Source organism: Pteropus medius, unplaced genomic scaffold (assembly GCF_902729225.1).
Source record: "Pteropus medius unplaced genomic scaffold, Ma_sr-lr_union100, whole genome shotgun sequence".
In the NCBI taxonomy this organism is placed as follows: domain Eukaryota; kingdom Metazoa; phylum Chordata; class Mammalia; order Chiroptera; family Pteropodidae; genus Pteropus; species Pteropus medius.
The window spans coordinates 25272733-25289369 of NW_024354500.1; the positions used below are offsets into that span (position 1 = coordinate 25272733).

A 16637-nucleotide genomic window follows, 5' to 3' on the forward strand; every position below is an offset into this window, starting at 1 on the left:
GAGTAAAAATTCTACTGGTTAAATGTTTTAGAATTGATACATTTTTCAGCAAGCCATCTATGTGCTGACACATCCAGCAGTCCTTGAATGAAATCAGACTAATTTTTAACCTTAATATGTCAGGATATCCTACATGGCCCACTGGGCCCACTGAGATGTACAAGGACATCCAGATGGCAAGAAATTTCAAGTATTTACAAGACATTTCCTCAAGGAAATTCATATATTTTAATCTCACTTTTATTATAATTTATTCTTTAAACTTTATATCACTAAATTAATACATCTGTATTTTTAACAACTTTGGAATTAAAAGAATGTATTTTAAGTTGCAGTATAAAATTAATCTTCAAAATTGTGAGTAGTTTATTAATACTAGAAAAAATAGAAAAATTAAGCAATTATTACAGTTGTAAGACATTCTAATAATTAATACGCTTTAAGGCTTATTATAAGCAAATAGTTACTTTTTAAATGTTTGATTATTCATCTATTCATTTACAGCTATAATGTAGATAAATGATATAAAATATCAGTATTTTTCCAGAACGAAAATTTAATTGTTTTGCCTAATAAAGGTAAAAACAACTTAACTGTTTTATTCAATAATAGTATGAGTTCCTAATCATTTCTTCAAAATCAAAATAGAGTCAACTTTCAAAATATATACTCTGGAAAAACTAAAATATGCCAAAGATGTCATATTGTGCCCCAAATTTGAACAACGATGAGATAACAAATCCCCATTTAAGTCCTCTGAGTCTAAATTCAATATTCCTTCCATTAGAATTATTGTTCTTAATCAGGTTATCTTTCAGTAATATATGTTTTCCCCCGACTGGAATTTCCATAGTTTCCTGGAATATAAAGAAGGTAAATCAGAACATTTTCAAATAAACTCAATTTCATGTGCTTGTTCCTCACGTTTCATTAATGCTATCCCTGAAATGGTTACCATATATCAGTCTCCACCGCTCTTCTTTCCTAATCCTGTCTTCCCTGGCTGCTCACCTCCATGCTGGGGACGTCACTTTTTTTGGCTTGTAAACTTCTACCCTGCAATCCCACAGTGGAAAATATATCATCTTTCTTTTTTCTATACTTCATTCTAAAAGGACTAGAAGTGGCTTTAAAGTGCCACACAATAAACATAAGTGAGGAATGTTGACATACATATGTGGTTTATGACTTGACATTTTTTAATGATGAACTTTCATATCAATAGAGGGCATATTAAATGATAGTGTCCAGTAGACCTTCCTAGAGTTTCCTAAAAGTAGCTATTCTCAAAATAAATCTCTTCACTGGTTACACCTGAGGGAAAATATTCACATGCAAGAACCACTCCCATTAGTGAATAAATTAAAGACTGTGTGTATATGTATATTTGTATACAATTACATGTACATATATATATGTGGGATATGTGTGTGTATGTGTGTATAGTTAACCTAAATCATCTGGAGGCAATAAACAAGAAAAGAGAAGTGTTGATTGCGGATTAAAAGAATTGCAATCCAGAAGGCACAGTTCTGGTAGCAGCCCAGTGTCCTGCTGGGAAACAAAAGCTAAGGAGTTTTAAAGGGTGAAAGAGAGCATTTGCATAAGTCATTCACAAACAATCGTAATTGGTGTTGATAGCAGAAGGCAAACTTTGGCTAAACATAATTGACTGCTAAAGCTATCTCTAAGTAAAAGTCTGTTTTTGTGAGGAGTAGCAGATATTTTTGAAGCATTCTGGAGTACTTATGGTTTTGTCCAGTTCAGAAGTTCTGTTCAGTGAGGAAGTACATAAAACTCATATCCATAATGGACTCCTGGCTTCATTGTAAAGCCTCTTGCCAGAAGTGACTCCATTTTAATTCACATTTCACAATATAAAATCATATTATCTATAAATTTTAACTTGCATAGTCTCCCTTTTATCTATGTATTTCTGTCTGACAATTTTGGGAAGCATGGGTCTGCTTTTCTCTTGCACTCTTCTCTCTGGCCAGCTGCCGGTTAACAGCAAAAATCAGCCTTGAAGCTCTAACAATTTTGAAAGATCAAGTGAAGAGTTGAAAATTGCATTTAATTAAAAACTGATTGCTAGGAATAAGGTGAGATATGGATAGTCACTATTAATACCTCTCTCTTCTTATCTATCATTAAAATCAGAACATTGAAAAGAATTAAAGCTGATAATTGCCAATATAGCTTGAGGGTGACAATTAGACTATGGGCATTATTGAAGTAATATGGTATATTGTAAAATAAAGTACATGAAAAAGAATATTAGATGAGTAAATATAAAGTATTTATGATTCTATTTAATTACATAAGACAGAGTAATTAACAACCTAATTTTTTAAGCATAGAAAAAATATTTTACTTTTGAAATGCTGCCCCCCCAAAAGCAGTCATGTAGCTAGAAAATTAGAAAAAGAGTTTCAAGTTTTATTAATTATAAGTCATTGATACAAATCATTTCATTATGTTGCCTAGAAGATGGTACCGACAGCATTTGTATTTTATTTTACTTGAAATTAGCAAATATGTACACAATAGCAATTAGTTTTTAGAACTTGTTAAATTGCTACTTTATTCTCAAATATAGGCAAACATTATAGTCTAAATCTGATGATTTCTGATAAATATACAATATAACATGACTACTTAATTTTTATCAATGCTCTCTATGTCCCCTAAATTTTGTTTTGATGATATGCATTGACAGATAAAGTTACTCATTCAATATAAATGTTTGCATGTTTAATCACTAATCTTATGAGTAGTAAATGTAATTTGTGGATTCATAAGAAAAAATAAATACAAGGACTTCTCAGCATTGAAATAATCCTAAATTTGCATGAGAGTCTGTCAAGAGACCTCTAGAGCTCTGGAGCAAAGGAAAAATCCTGAACAACTCATTTTGTTTGCTCTGTTAACTAGTTGGTCAAGGGAATGAGAAGTTTAAGAAGGTGACAAAGGTTTCCCCTGTGCTGCCACATTCTTATACCTTTGTGGAAATGTATTTTTCTCATCAAATTATGTCTTTAAGTAGTGGGTAGATTTCCAGTCAACCTATAAAAGGCTGTGTAGTGTATAACATTCCTTAAACATTAAACAGCATTAAGAGGAGAAGGAAAAATCACATGTCATCTCAAATATTAAAAATAATTAATTTCAGAGTATCTTTACTAATTAAATATTTATTACAAACTAGCTAAGAGCTCAATAATCATTTAAAAATTATTTTTAGAAGTAATACTCAGAAACTGGTTATAAGCACTTTGGAACTCATTGGAAAGCTGGGCACTATTTGTATATTAGGTGACACTTATTACACTACTCTCTTACATTACAGAGAATGTAAAACTTAAAACTAAAACTAAATCTCCTTGTAGGTCACTATTTTGTCTACTATAATTACTATAATATATTCTTGTTCTTAATCAGAACATTAAATGAAACCTTTTGTAGTTCTTTTCTTATGTTATACAATTCACAATTTTATACTTTGATACAGAATTTGGATGGTACATAAAGTCCCAACTTCCAGACATTAGACATAGAAATTCATGTTGCCCAATCTACTGAAGCTAAATAAAACTTTCGTATGAAAATCGAAAGGGCACCATGAAAAATGAAAATTCAAAGGCCATCTTAATCAGCATAGACACAAATATCCTAAACATGAATTCTTGCAAATAAAATTCATGTATGTACAAATATCATAAGCAAATGGAATTTATTTCTGGGGTAAAATAAAGATTTAATATTAAAATATCAAAGTAATTTATAATGTAAATATATCAAGTGAAATCATAAAATTCAATATTAAGTTCTGCTAAAAATTTTAGCAAATTAGAGAATAGAAGACATTTTTTTTAATCTTTTCTTTTTTCTATAACCCTTGGTATCTTTTCTCTGTGTCCCTAGCACTTTCCAACATCCTTTCCAGCTGGCATTTCATAGTTGTTGTTGTCATTATTATTGTTAGATTGGGCTATATTTGGCATAATAACACATTAGTTTCAGGTGTACAACATAATGACTCAGTGTTTGTATACACTGCCAAATGATCGCAACAATAAGTCTAGTTACCACCTATCATTATACACACTTATTTTTTTTCTTGTCATGAGGACATTTAAGATTTACTGCCTTAGCAACTTGCAAATATACAATACAGTATTACTAACTATTGTTGCCATATTGTACATTATATCCCCAGGACTTATTTTCTAACTGGAAGTTTGTACTTTTGGACCCCCTTCGCCCATTTCATCCACTCTCTACCTTCTCCCCTCTGGCAACCACCACTATGTTTCTGTACCTATGAGCTTCCTTAATGAGTTAAAAAGTACCATTTATAAATGAAAAGCAAAACATTATGCTCTAAGGTGAAAGCTTAAAAGCCTTCTCTGCAAAATCAAAAAAAAAAAAAAGAATCTTGTTATCATTTTTCAGTTCAGTGTTTTTTCTGATGATCCAAAACAATGTAATAAGCCAATAAGAGAGTTTAAGAATTAGGAACAAAATAAAAAATCTCATCACTCACAGATGATATAGTATTATTAAAAATAGAGTTCAAAAAGGTTGTTCAATATACAACTGTCAATTATATTTCAATATAACAACATAAGGAATTAAAAATATAATGTTACCAAAAAAAAACCTATTTAAAATAACAAATTCCTAAGGTGTTTAGATGTTAATCTAAGAAAATATACGTAGAATCTTTATGAATAAAAGTTATAAAACTATATTAAAAATATTTTAGAAGCCCTAGTAAAATGGAAACATATACCATGTCCATATATAGGAAATTAAAGTATCACAAAGATACCAATTACTTACTATTTTTTCATATAAAATAAATAGAATTCAAATCAATTTTAATAAGAGTGTTAATATAATTTAATAAGATATTTGCATATGTTACTGATTCCAGGATTTATTTCAAAAGACACAAGGCAAATATCAAGCAACACAATCTCGAGGAAGGAGAGTATGCAGTACTTGCCCTATCCAATATCAAGACTTATAAAGCTATACTATTTAAGTTATTTGATTGACTCAGGTTGACAGTCTGTCCAATGGAATAGGATAATGATCTTGGAAACGGACCCCGTGTACTGGAAGGATAATGCATGACAGAACTGGTAATGCAGATGTGTATAGGAGCAATGACTGCCCTGTAAGTTATCCTACAATAATTGGTACTCCACATTAAAAGGCAAAAGGACAAAGGGTTGAAAGATTCTATACAGAGTAAATGCTAATAAATTCTGTCATAGGCAAATGGCAACAACAAATGTTTTTAAGCAGGAGAATGGCATGATTTGATTTGTATTTTAAAAGCATTACTATCTATTCTGTTGGGTGGCTATGAAAGGAATTTTCCCTCATAGTCTATTTTCATTTGCTGGTGAAAGGAAAATATTTTGATCATAGGTGTTGTGCTTCCTTTCAGAAAGATTAATTGTTTTCAGGGGAAAAAAATTCAAGTGTTTGATTAGTTCTCTCTCAGCTTTCCTTGAAGTCTATTTTCTTAAAATCTGCCTCTATATCTCAAAATTATTTTACATTTCCTTTGGCTACACTGAGGAGACTCTACCAATCATAAAATGCATACTCTGGTTTTTCATTTCAGTATTGTTTATTTTGCAAACTTTTTTGTGCATTGTATGGTTAATACTTGCTCTATGAATTGTCATTGACTTACAGTCTATGGACTAATCAATCTGGGAAAATCTATGCGACAAAAAAATATTGCATAATTCATTTTGAAATATGCTTACTTCCTACAAAAACATTTTCAAATACCATAACTCTTTAAATTGCTAGGAAAAAAATCAGCATTTTAAGAAACATGAGTAAAATATTTAATAAAACCTAGCATATAGTAAACAGTGAGTAAATGTTAATTTTCTGCCTTTCTTCTGCTTTACTAGTAGCTATTAAGCAAATTGAGATGAATTTAAATGGATTACATCTAGTTGGATTTATAGATGAATTAAATATAATTTGTAAAACATAGAAGTATAAAGTATTAAACATGGAGAATATTTTATAATAATAAAACCTAAGCTCTTCTTTTTAGAAATAATACAAATTAAGAGAAGTAAGTTATAGAGAGTTTCTGTAGCTAATACATGGTAGAATCAAGAATCAGGGCTCATCTTTGGTTACTTAATAAACAGTCTAGTAAACTTTTCTATATGAATTACGTATAGTCTTTTATAGTACATTAGTGTTACATATATAGTCTTTTCTCAAATAAATAGTTTATTTAACATAAAATTGTATGTACATACATATCACAAATGTCCACTATTATTCCTAGATATTACTTCTGAAACATGTTAAAGAAATTAAGGGTCATTTTACATTTTAGTTGTGAATTATTCCTTAATCTTTAGCTAGTGATCATACTCCAAAAGTAATACATAATCACTCTTCTTACAATGATTATTCATAAATTACACTTACATGACAATCATCTAGAAATAGGGCTAAATGATATATGTCCCTTATTTAAACTATCCAGTCATTATAAAGTCATTATCAAACTACCAATTTTCTAAAAAAACTTAGTTCAATTATTCTCTCATAAGATTCCAACTTTCACATTTAATCTCATACATAGAACACTAACTGTAAGAAAGACTGTTCTTTAAAACCTATCTAGTATTTTCTGATCTGCTAAGAAACCAAAAAAAAAAAAAGGTCAAGACATCATAAGTTAAGAATTATTTACTTTTTCTATGTATTTTTATTAAAAATAAAATGTGATTTTGGCATGATTGTTCATAACTTGTCAAATAATTGAATATTATACCATTAGTTTTATTTTATTCTAATTTAAATATGTATTTATGCCTAAAAGTCTGCATTATGAATTTCTTCTAAAATACATGTATTTCCTTTTTCTTATAATTTATTTAAAACTTTCTTTGTATAGTAGGGGAGAACAGAGTTATTAACTCTTAATTTTTAACCAATACAGCTTTGAATTTTTCTTTATTCCCATGCAGTGGGAATGGCTATGGATCTGTATGCACTGGAAATTCAAATAATTAGGCAACTGCCAACCTAGCAACAACAACCAAATTTCAAATGAAATTTTTTGTGGTAAGACTCATCCTTATATTTAATACATGCTGTTAAAAACGAAGGCAAGAGCTACCTCTCAGAAGGAGAAGCAGACGCAGGAAGCTGGAGATGAAAGTTAAAGTCTCTAGCATGGACATGTAATTGAGCACTTTGAGTCCTTGAATCTGACAGTCAGAAACTAACTAGGAAATAAATCATAAATCTGGGAATATACTGGGATTAAATTTTGAAGTATTCTTCTTAACAGAACACCAATTTTGTTCACTATGAACCCATCCCCACAAGTCTCAGTGGGCACTGACTCCATCCTCATCTTTAGTGAAGGGCTTCATTGGTGACCCAGTTAAATGTTAGGAAAGGTTCATTCTACACTTAGGGAAGTTCTTCCTTCTTCTTGTGAAAGTATATGAAACTGAGTGACTGGACACTAATGAGGAAGTATGTCACTTAAACTGCCACAGACCACCGTATTAAATCAGAAAAAATGCATGTCTCGGATTAAAGCTCACCATGTGTATAGCTGAATGGAGAGACAAGAAATCTAGGGGTTTTATGAAGAGCCACCTGGCTTTTGTATACACAAACATCCATTTGGAAGTCTTTGAACTGCCTTCTACCTAAGCCATTAAATTTCTTTTTTGCTGAAGCTGCTTGGAATTGGGTTTTCCAGTTATTTGTACCAAAAGTATACAGAATCGTTCAGAAGTATAATTATAATATGAGGGCATACATTCAGATAAATATTATTCTACTTGGAAAAACGAAAACAGAAAGGCTGAAACTTGTGATTAAATTCTAGATAAAGAAAAATATATGGAATTATTTTATTCTAGCCTGTCATTACTAGAAATAGTCTCTATACTTATCTTTTCTTCCCAAACTATTCTGTACTTCCCATTGTCATTCTTTTGATTTGAGTAAGATTTTTGCTGAGAAATGTAAAATAGAATCTGTATTCATGCATTTGAATAGGAAAAAACTACAAATGTGGTCTAATACTCTAAACAAAATATTTTCCAATTTTTTTATGCAAACATAACAGAACACAATTTTCCAAGCATATTTAAACCAAAGCAATTATGTTTCATAAGAGATAGTAAGTGGTTTCACATGCTTAAGAAAATCAGGTACTCGGGGTAGAGTAATTAACCAAACATATATGGCTCTTGACCTCATGTAGCTTATAATTGAAAATGAATGGAGATACTCAAATCCATTGTTACAGGAATTTCATTAACCAACAACAATTAATCAAGTATTCATCAAACAAAAGTAACATTTAATAATATAAAATAATTAAATATGTGGTTTATGCAGAGCATTAGTTACATGACAGAGCCACTTAATTTTTAAAAATTTAGTCCATAAAAATACATATCTTAAAATAATAGCTAACTCAAATACTCTTTTAATTAAAAGAGTATTTGAGTTAGCTATTGCCAAGTTAACAATATATTTCTTTCTAAAACTTTTACAAATATATAGTAGTTTCTTTATTTTACCACTGTTGGATATATTCATGTTGTAATATTAGTCTTTGTCTGAAAATATTTTATGTTCTTTCACATTGTGAGCTTTAAGTCAAATGGATATTTGACTCCAGTCCCAATTCATTCAAATAAACAGCCGAAACCTTTCCAAATTATTTAATGTGTGAAATTCTATTGTACCATGCCTTTAACATCATCGTTAAAACTTTACAGGGAAGAAATATCTGTCTATATCACAAATATAACAACTAAAACAATTAGAATGTCAAAATTGAAAGTGTATTGTTAATATTTTTAATCTTTGGGCCACCTTCACTAATAAAGTACTTGATTTAAAATACACACTCACACACACATCCTTTTTTGTCTACATAGCACAAATATTTTCTGGCTGTATTTTGAGCCTTTTTATTTCTAGTTAAAGGGGAAAAAATGAGATTTAGCTGATTATTAGAGTTTTTTACAAGTTTGAAAATTTAGCACAATGAGTATTTCTAAAGCTTTATTGAAATAGAAAATAAGAAAATTACTCCATATAGAATATGAACTCTGTAGAGGTTTTAAAGATTTTTAAAAATGTTAACCTATGATGGACAGAAAACTAAAACTCACAATTTCATGAATGTCTACTATTAATTGTAAAAGAATAGACAATTTGAAAGTTTTGAAGGAGAGAGAGAATTGTTATGTGTGTCTCAGAGAAGAAGCAGAAAAGGAGAAAGTGAATGGAGATACTCAAATCCATTATTACAGGAATATCATTAACCAGTGATGTTTAATCAAATACTTATCAAACAAAAGTAACTTTTAATAATAATATAAAATAATTAACAACTTATTCAGAGAAATAGCTAACTAGGTTTTATTAAATCATATATTTACGAATTTAAGAAATTGTCAAAGTAATTTGCTGAAAATATCTCCATATTTTACTTGAAAGATTAAGGATAATTAGAATATAATCATTCAGAAGGCAGAAGAAAAAGAGAGATTTTTTTTAATGTTCTGTAAACAAACTGGTTGACTTTTTTCCTATGTTTTTTTAAGAAGCTCATATCATAGCATTGCTACAAATGGGTGATAATTCCTTTACTCCCCAATAATCTCTATCAGCCCCAAAAGCCTCCCAATCAAACTAACAACAATGACATTAATAATAATTTTCTAACAACATCTTATATATACGGTGAATAATGTCTTTAAAAGATGTTCCTATTTCTGTTGACCAGTAACATAAAATCTAAGTAAAAGCGCTGTTGAAGATTACTCATCTAGACATCCCTGCCTTCCAAGGAGATTTGATCACAAAGCCCTTGATACACAGAAATTATCACAAAACACTGTGACTATGGCGAAAAATAATAATAATAATAAGTACCCAAGCTTCTAACAGGCATGAGACAGGTAATAGCTATTTCAGAAAAGCTAATGCTAATGTTAATTATGTGACAGTCAACTATTGAACATTCTATCTCAACCAATACTGTATTTTTTTTCTGACTTCACAGATTTCAGTTGTGTTTGTTATTATGGAGATTCCTACCTTGAATTTCAGAATGTATTTTTAAACCCACAAAATAATATCGCTCTAGAATTTCAGACCGCCAGCTCCTCTGGACTCCTGCTCTATATCAAGCAAAACTCAAATTCAGTAGATGGATTTTTTATTCAATTATTTATTGAAAATGGTACTTTAAAGGTAAGTCATTAAATTAATTTAAAGTAAATTTTAGGATTTCGTTCTGATTTTTTCTTTAAATGTTCATCTTTTTAAAGTAATATAACATGTATATGTATATATATAATTTAGTACAATGTCTGATACCATAAATAAATGTCAAACAGATGTAGCAGGTTAATAGTATTAGCAGTATTTTTGTTCATTCATCTATTCATTCATTCATTGCACATTATCTATCATCATTCACTTTGCCAGGTTATGAGGATTCAATAGTAAATAAAAAACACTTTGTTCTCTTTATTTTGCTTTCAATTGATTATAGGTAATAATGATAACAGGTGAAACCAAAGCAAGAAAATAGCATTATGTAATGAATAGAACACTATAATAAATCAGCAAACATCAGTCTGACCTTTTAAGATAAAGTTTGTTGATCCCTATTCTATAGCATTTTCCTCAACTAAGACCAGACATTTCTATTAGTCTTATAATAAGCAGAAAAAAATATAGAGATAAATGTAAGAAATTATAAAGCACACATAATATTGAGCGTTGGTCATGTTCAGAATGTTTCCTCTCAGTACATTTTCCTGCTGCTAACTGCTCTGACTGTCTAACTCAGCTACTTCCTCTCACCCCTGTGGACAACTCCAACCAGAGATGTTGTGGGTGAAGGTAGTGCAAACTTAATTTTATGAAATAATGGATTAGGAGATTCCTTTCACTTTCAAATGGATAAAAATTAATTTATGATAGGTTAAACCAAAACATTTAGAAATTATTAAACTATAATGGGCAAAGAGAGGTACAGAATTTCTTTCTTTTAGATTTTCTGACATAGAAAAGATATATATTGACATGTCTGTAATAACAATTACTATTGTTTATGAATTGCAATTAATGTGTCAGTCTCCATCTTAAAGAAAATTATTAAGATCATGGACTCTGGAGCTAGACAATCAGAGTTTGAACCCCAGCTCTGCCATTTAGGAGCTTTGAAACTTTTCAATTCACTTAAGCACTTTGTGCTTAAATTTACTCACATGTAAAATCAGGGAAATAAAAGTTGTGAGGTTTAAATTAGTAAATTAATAAACACTGTGAAGTAAATACAATATAATGAATAAAGACATGAGGCACTTAAACACATAGAAGAATGCCTGAGACTTATTAATTAAATGTGAGAGTTAGGTATTTTTTCCTTTCATTTCACAAAGATCCTGTGGACAGACTGAGGTCCTCAGAGATTTTGGCATTACACATGCTCTTCAAACTCTTTTATGGGTGGTAGATCAAGAATTTTTACTCTGTTGTATCAATCCAAAATCCATGTTCTTTCTGCTCTCATCAGTGTTTTCTTTTAATGGTGTGCAGAAATTTCATCATTTATTCTATTTTTATGATTTTAAGATATTTCCTTGTTCCCCTATGATTTGAGAGACTATGTTCCAATTTTCTAATCTATTTTAAAAGTATAATCATATGGTGCTCACTTCAGCAGCACATATACTAAAATTGGAGCGATACAGGGAAGATTAGCATGGCCCTTGTGCAAGGACGACATGTAAATTCATGAAGAGTTCCATTTTATTTTTTTTAAAGAAGTATAATCATACGGGGAATGTTTTTAAACTACAATTTTAACAACAAAAAAAATCATTTTGTGGTTAAACTTTTACAGTGATTATATTTTAAGACCCATTCAAATTCTCAAAATGCAGAATTGTTAGTCGAATTTTTTTACAAAATTTAAGTTTTAAAGTTTGATATATCAAACTTAATTTTAAAAAATATTTTATTGGTTCTTTCTAATACCAAGGAGGTAAGTAGATACATTCATAGTCAAGACCCAAATATCAGTCCACCGCAAACACACACTTAGCCTTGTCACAAATCATTGTGCCTCTCTGGCTGGGGGCAATCACTTCACCACAGTTTCCACCTCTCTATAGTGGAGATAATAAAAGGATAGATCCTACTTCATAGATTTTTGTTTGCTTTTTGTTTTATTGTGTGAAGAAGTAATCGAATGAGACTTGTAAAATGCTTCAACAATCCATAATACAGAGTATTCTGTCAGCAGTAAATGTTGTTTTATATATATCTTAAAGGAGCTATTTATCATAAAAGAAAAATTTAAGTAAAATTAATAGAATTGTCCATTAAATATTTTACATATATTTAACTTTGACATCCTTGAATAATAGAAATTAATAAGACTAAGTAGTACCTGATAAATAATTTTCTTATGTGAAAATACATAAGAAGACTACTCTTCCCCACTCCCCCGCATTGTTGGTCAGACATTATCATTTAAGCTAAATAATTGACTTAACTAACAACATAGACTTCTGAGTGTTACACATAAGAAACAGCTAAATTATTAACCATGTTGTCAAAAAATATTAAATGCGGTCTTTACTCTCCTTGGTTGTATACTTGACATAGTGTAAAAATTCAGTAAACAAACCCTGACTTTTACTTGCTTACACATGACTTGAGAAGAATGTATAGCCAAATGTTATGAAACTGATTTTCCAGCAAAGTACATGTAGGTATATTTGTTTTTGAAAATCTCAGTACTGTTTAAAATAATTTTAAAGTGAAAATGAGCAGATAATTTTAGAAAAGAAAGGAATGTTTTGCAATGGCCAAATATCATTAAAAAATTAAGATAGATAGCATTCATTTACTTTTGAACTATATGTGGAAAGATTTAGATATATTAATTTAATATAGCTGGATAAATATGAATTATGAAACACTATGCAACTGTTTTTCTTTAACTTATATGTGGGTTACAGATGTCTTATAGATATAATAAAGACTTTAAGGCCTTTTTCTATAATATAAGCAATATACATTGTAATATAACCAATAGACATTCAGGTACCTGCTGTTAAGAAAATATATAAGCCAGTACAGCCCACTCATGTAATTTCCAAGGGCATGTGGTAAAGCATACCTGCTATAGATGTGACTTGCCCCTTTTAAGCCATAACTCAGTTGGCCCGATTAGCAGTAATCCTACAATGGCCATTTCCCTCCTTTAAGCCTCAGAAAGCTTAGAAAGAATGGTTAACTTTCATAATCTTTGTTTCCTGTAACATTAACATTGCCCTCTATATTGTATTTACTGGTCTTAGGAAAATTGCCAATAATACTTGCTCCTTGCTAGCAAAAGAAATTGCCTTTCTCTACTAGATTTCCCAGAATACTGGAAAAGAAACCAGAAGTGTGTGTGTGTGTGTGTGTGTGTGTGTGTGTGTACAAGTGTAAGGTGTATATATGTATATGATGTTTATAGAAGTATTTGTTTTAACTCTAGCGCTTGTATAACTTGAGCTGTCACTTCTCTAAGTTTCAGACTTCTTATCTCTCCAACACAATAAAAAAGTATTGGTAAATTGAAAAGTCTTATGTAAATATCAGATGTTAGTTTCATACTGAAAAACTGAGGAAAAACTGTTTTTTCCCCCCCATAGTACCATTTTTCCTGTGCTGGTGAAGCAAAATTGAAAAGCATTAACACTACTTTTAAAGTGGATGATGGACAGAAGTATGCATTGCTTATCAAGTAAGATTTATCTTTTTCACTTAATCTTATAAGTAGCAAAGACTATTCATCTGGATATTGTTCTTGCTATTTAAAAGTGGAAGTTATCCTGATTAGTATTCACAAGGAATTGTATGTGAATTAATATTTATCAAACCATTCTGTCTTTTCTATATATCCTAAAAATAATACGGAGGAAAAAATGTTATAACGGTTATATAATCAACAAACTTACATAAGTAGATTTACAAAAAAAGTGTATTATTTTCCACTTAGAGGAGTCATTAAAAAAAAATTGGTATTTTTTAATAAACAAAGTAAAATATATTTACTGCAGAAAATTTGGAACATCCAGAGATGAAGATTTATCTTCATCATAAAGATGAGAATGATCCATTATACCATAATCAAGGTAGAATAGTTAACATATATTATTATATTCCTCACATTTATGTTTGAAGATGACTCTATCCCCAAACCCACACTAACATCAGGTTTAATTTTGCCTATCTGATAAGTGAAAATGACATTTCCCTAATTTGCCTACTTCGATTTTTAGTAAGGTTTAAATTTTAATATAGATTTATTATCGTTATAGGTTTTGTCTCTTCTACCTTTTCTTTAAATGAAATAATGCTCTAAAACACATGCCACCACCCTTACCTAGTACGTAGACTAAAGTAAATTATTTGTTTATGGCAATAAATTATTATTTAGTAGAAATAATTATCTTACTTAAAGGCAATAGAGAAGAAAGCAAAGAGACCAAAACAGAAACTGAGAAAGAAGTTAAAGGAAAGGTTTTAAAAAAGTTTTACCCTCCTTAGGCCAGAAGTACCTAAATTCTGTTGTCTCGAATACAGATTCTTACAGAAAATCAACCAAAAAATAATCTAATAGCAACTAAATTAAGGAAAAGCTACATCATGTATACATCTCCTGACCACTCAGAATGCACATTAGCATTTTATGGCAGCTGAGATCTTGTTTAATAATGTCTTACTTTCTTTGCTTAACTCAAGACACGAGTACAGAACCCTTTAATATTTTTCTTTAACATTTTAATCTCTTAAATAACCAATGTCGAGGCAATCACCTTTGAGAAATGCCGTCCTAGGGCCAAGGTAATAATTTCCCTGGGCAGAAACTGCCATTATCTGGAGAGAAAGCAGGTGTGTGAACACTGAGGCAGCGGCAAGAATTATATCCTGAAAGACATATTTTGAACCACCCAGGAAACAAAAAGACAAATGAATGGTAATGGGAGAGACAAAGGTGTGCACCGAAAGAAGCTATTCTTGCCCGAAACATGTTGAAAAAGGGTTATAAAAAAAGAGAACATAGCAATCATAGTTCTAGTTTATTAAACACCAATTATGTGTCATAATTGGTGTTTAATAAACTAGATAATTTAGAGCATTATTTCATTTAAAGTAGTAATTCTATTGCAAATATGAATTTTTTTGTTTTTAAGAACAATTTTAATTATTATTCACATTCCCTAAATGCATAACTGAAAGATAAAGAGAATAAGTACAGAAAACAACAGTTAGAAAATGGCACAGTTCCAAGGCTACAGATGAGCCCTAAGACCCATGCTGTAGAAAATATAATTTGATCTCTTATTTTCTCCTACCTTAAAAGAACTGCTGTATATTCAAGATAAACAGAAGAATTAAAAATTGCCTACCTAGTAAAAAAGAAAACTGACAGCAGTAAGAACAATATTAATTAGCACACATTATATAACTACCATGTGCCAGGTAGTTTACAGACACATAACTGTATCTAATCATCATAAAACTCTTGTTCCCCATTGTATTGGTTAGATTGGGCTGCTGTAATAAGCTACCACAAAGTAGAAGGCTTAAACAACAGAAATTTATTTTCTCACAATTCTGGAGGCTGTAACTCTAAGATCATAGTATTCACAGGATTGATTTCTTCCTAGGCCTCTCTACTTGGCTTGTAGATGGCTGTCTTTTCTCTGTGTCTTTACATACTATCCCTCTATATGCAACTGTGTCCTTAATTTCCTCTTCTTATAAGGACTTCAGTCATGTTGGATTGGAGTCCACCTAATGATCTCATTTTAACATTTCTTTGATGACCCTGTCTTCAAACACAGTCATATTATGAAGTATTGAGGGTTTGGACTTTAATATATGATTTCGGGAGGACATAATTCAGTCTGTAACACTCATTTTACACATTCAAAAGCCAAGATTCAGAGAAGGTAGGCATCTTTCTCAAGATCACATCGTTTGTCTGTGGGAGGGCAAGATTAGAACCTAGATCTCCTACTTCCTGATTTAATAATTTTTTCTACTATAACATGTCTAGTCTGTGTTTTAAAAGTAACAACATATTGTTTAAAGTATTCTTAAAAGAAACATTAAATATAAAACATTTTAAAATCCCGAGCATACCTATTTTTCACTATTCTTATCACATATCACTTTTAAGGATATTTAACAACAATAAGTATCACTTTGTATTGTATGACTTTTTTTTCAAATTCTTGAAATTCTAGCCTGCAAAATTGAGGCAATTAGTTTCATTTATTTAAGCCACCCAATTTGTGGGACTTTGTTGAGTCAGCCCTAGCAAACTTGTACAAGATCCCCTGTCCTCTGGCTTCCTGTTGGATTCAGTCAATAGGGAACACTAGCAGGAAATTCAAAAGTGATGTCAGGATAATATTCCCTTGGCCATGTATAATATCTCAGGGGCTGGCTCAGTCCCTCTAGTGAAGGCCTCGGCTCCTGACCCACAGCCCTCTCCTCCAAGTTCTGATAACTCTTTT

The 16637-nt window shown here is 30.5% G+C and overlaps 1 non-coding gene across 1 annotated transcript; it reads left to right on the forward strand.

Moving 5' to 3' along the window:
• Window positions 1–11760: 11760 nt before the first annotated feature.
• On the forward strand, window positions 11761–11867 carry LOC120595275 (U6 spliceosomal RNA). Its single transcript, XR_005650777.1, has one exon. It is a non-coding gene; the product is annotated as a U6 spliceosomal RNA (small nuclear RNA).
• The last annotated feature ends 4770 nt before the right edge of the window (window positions 11868–16637 follow it).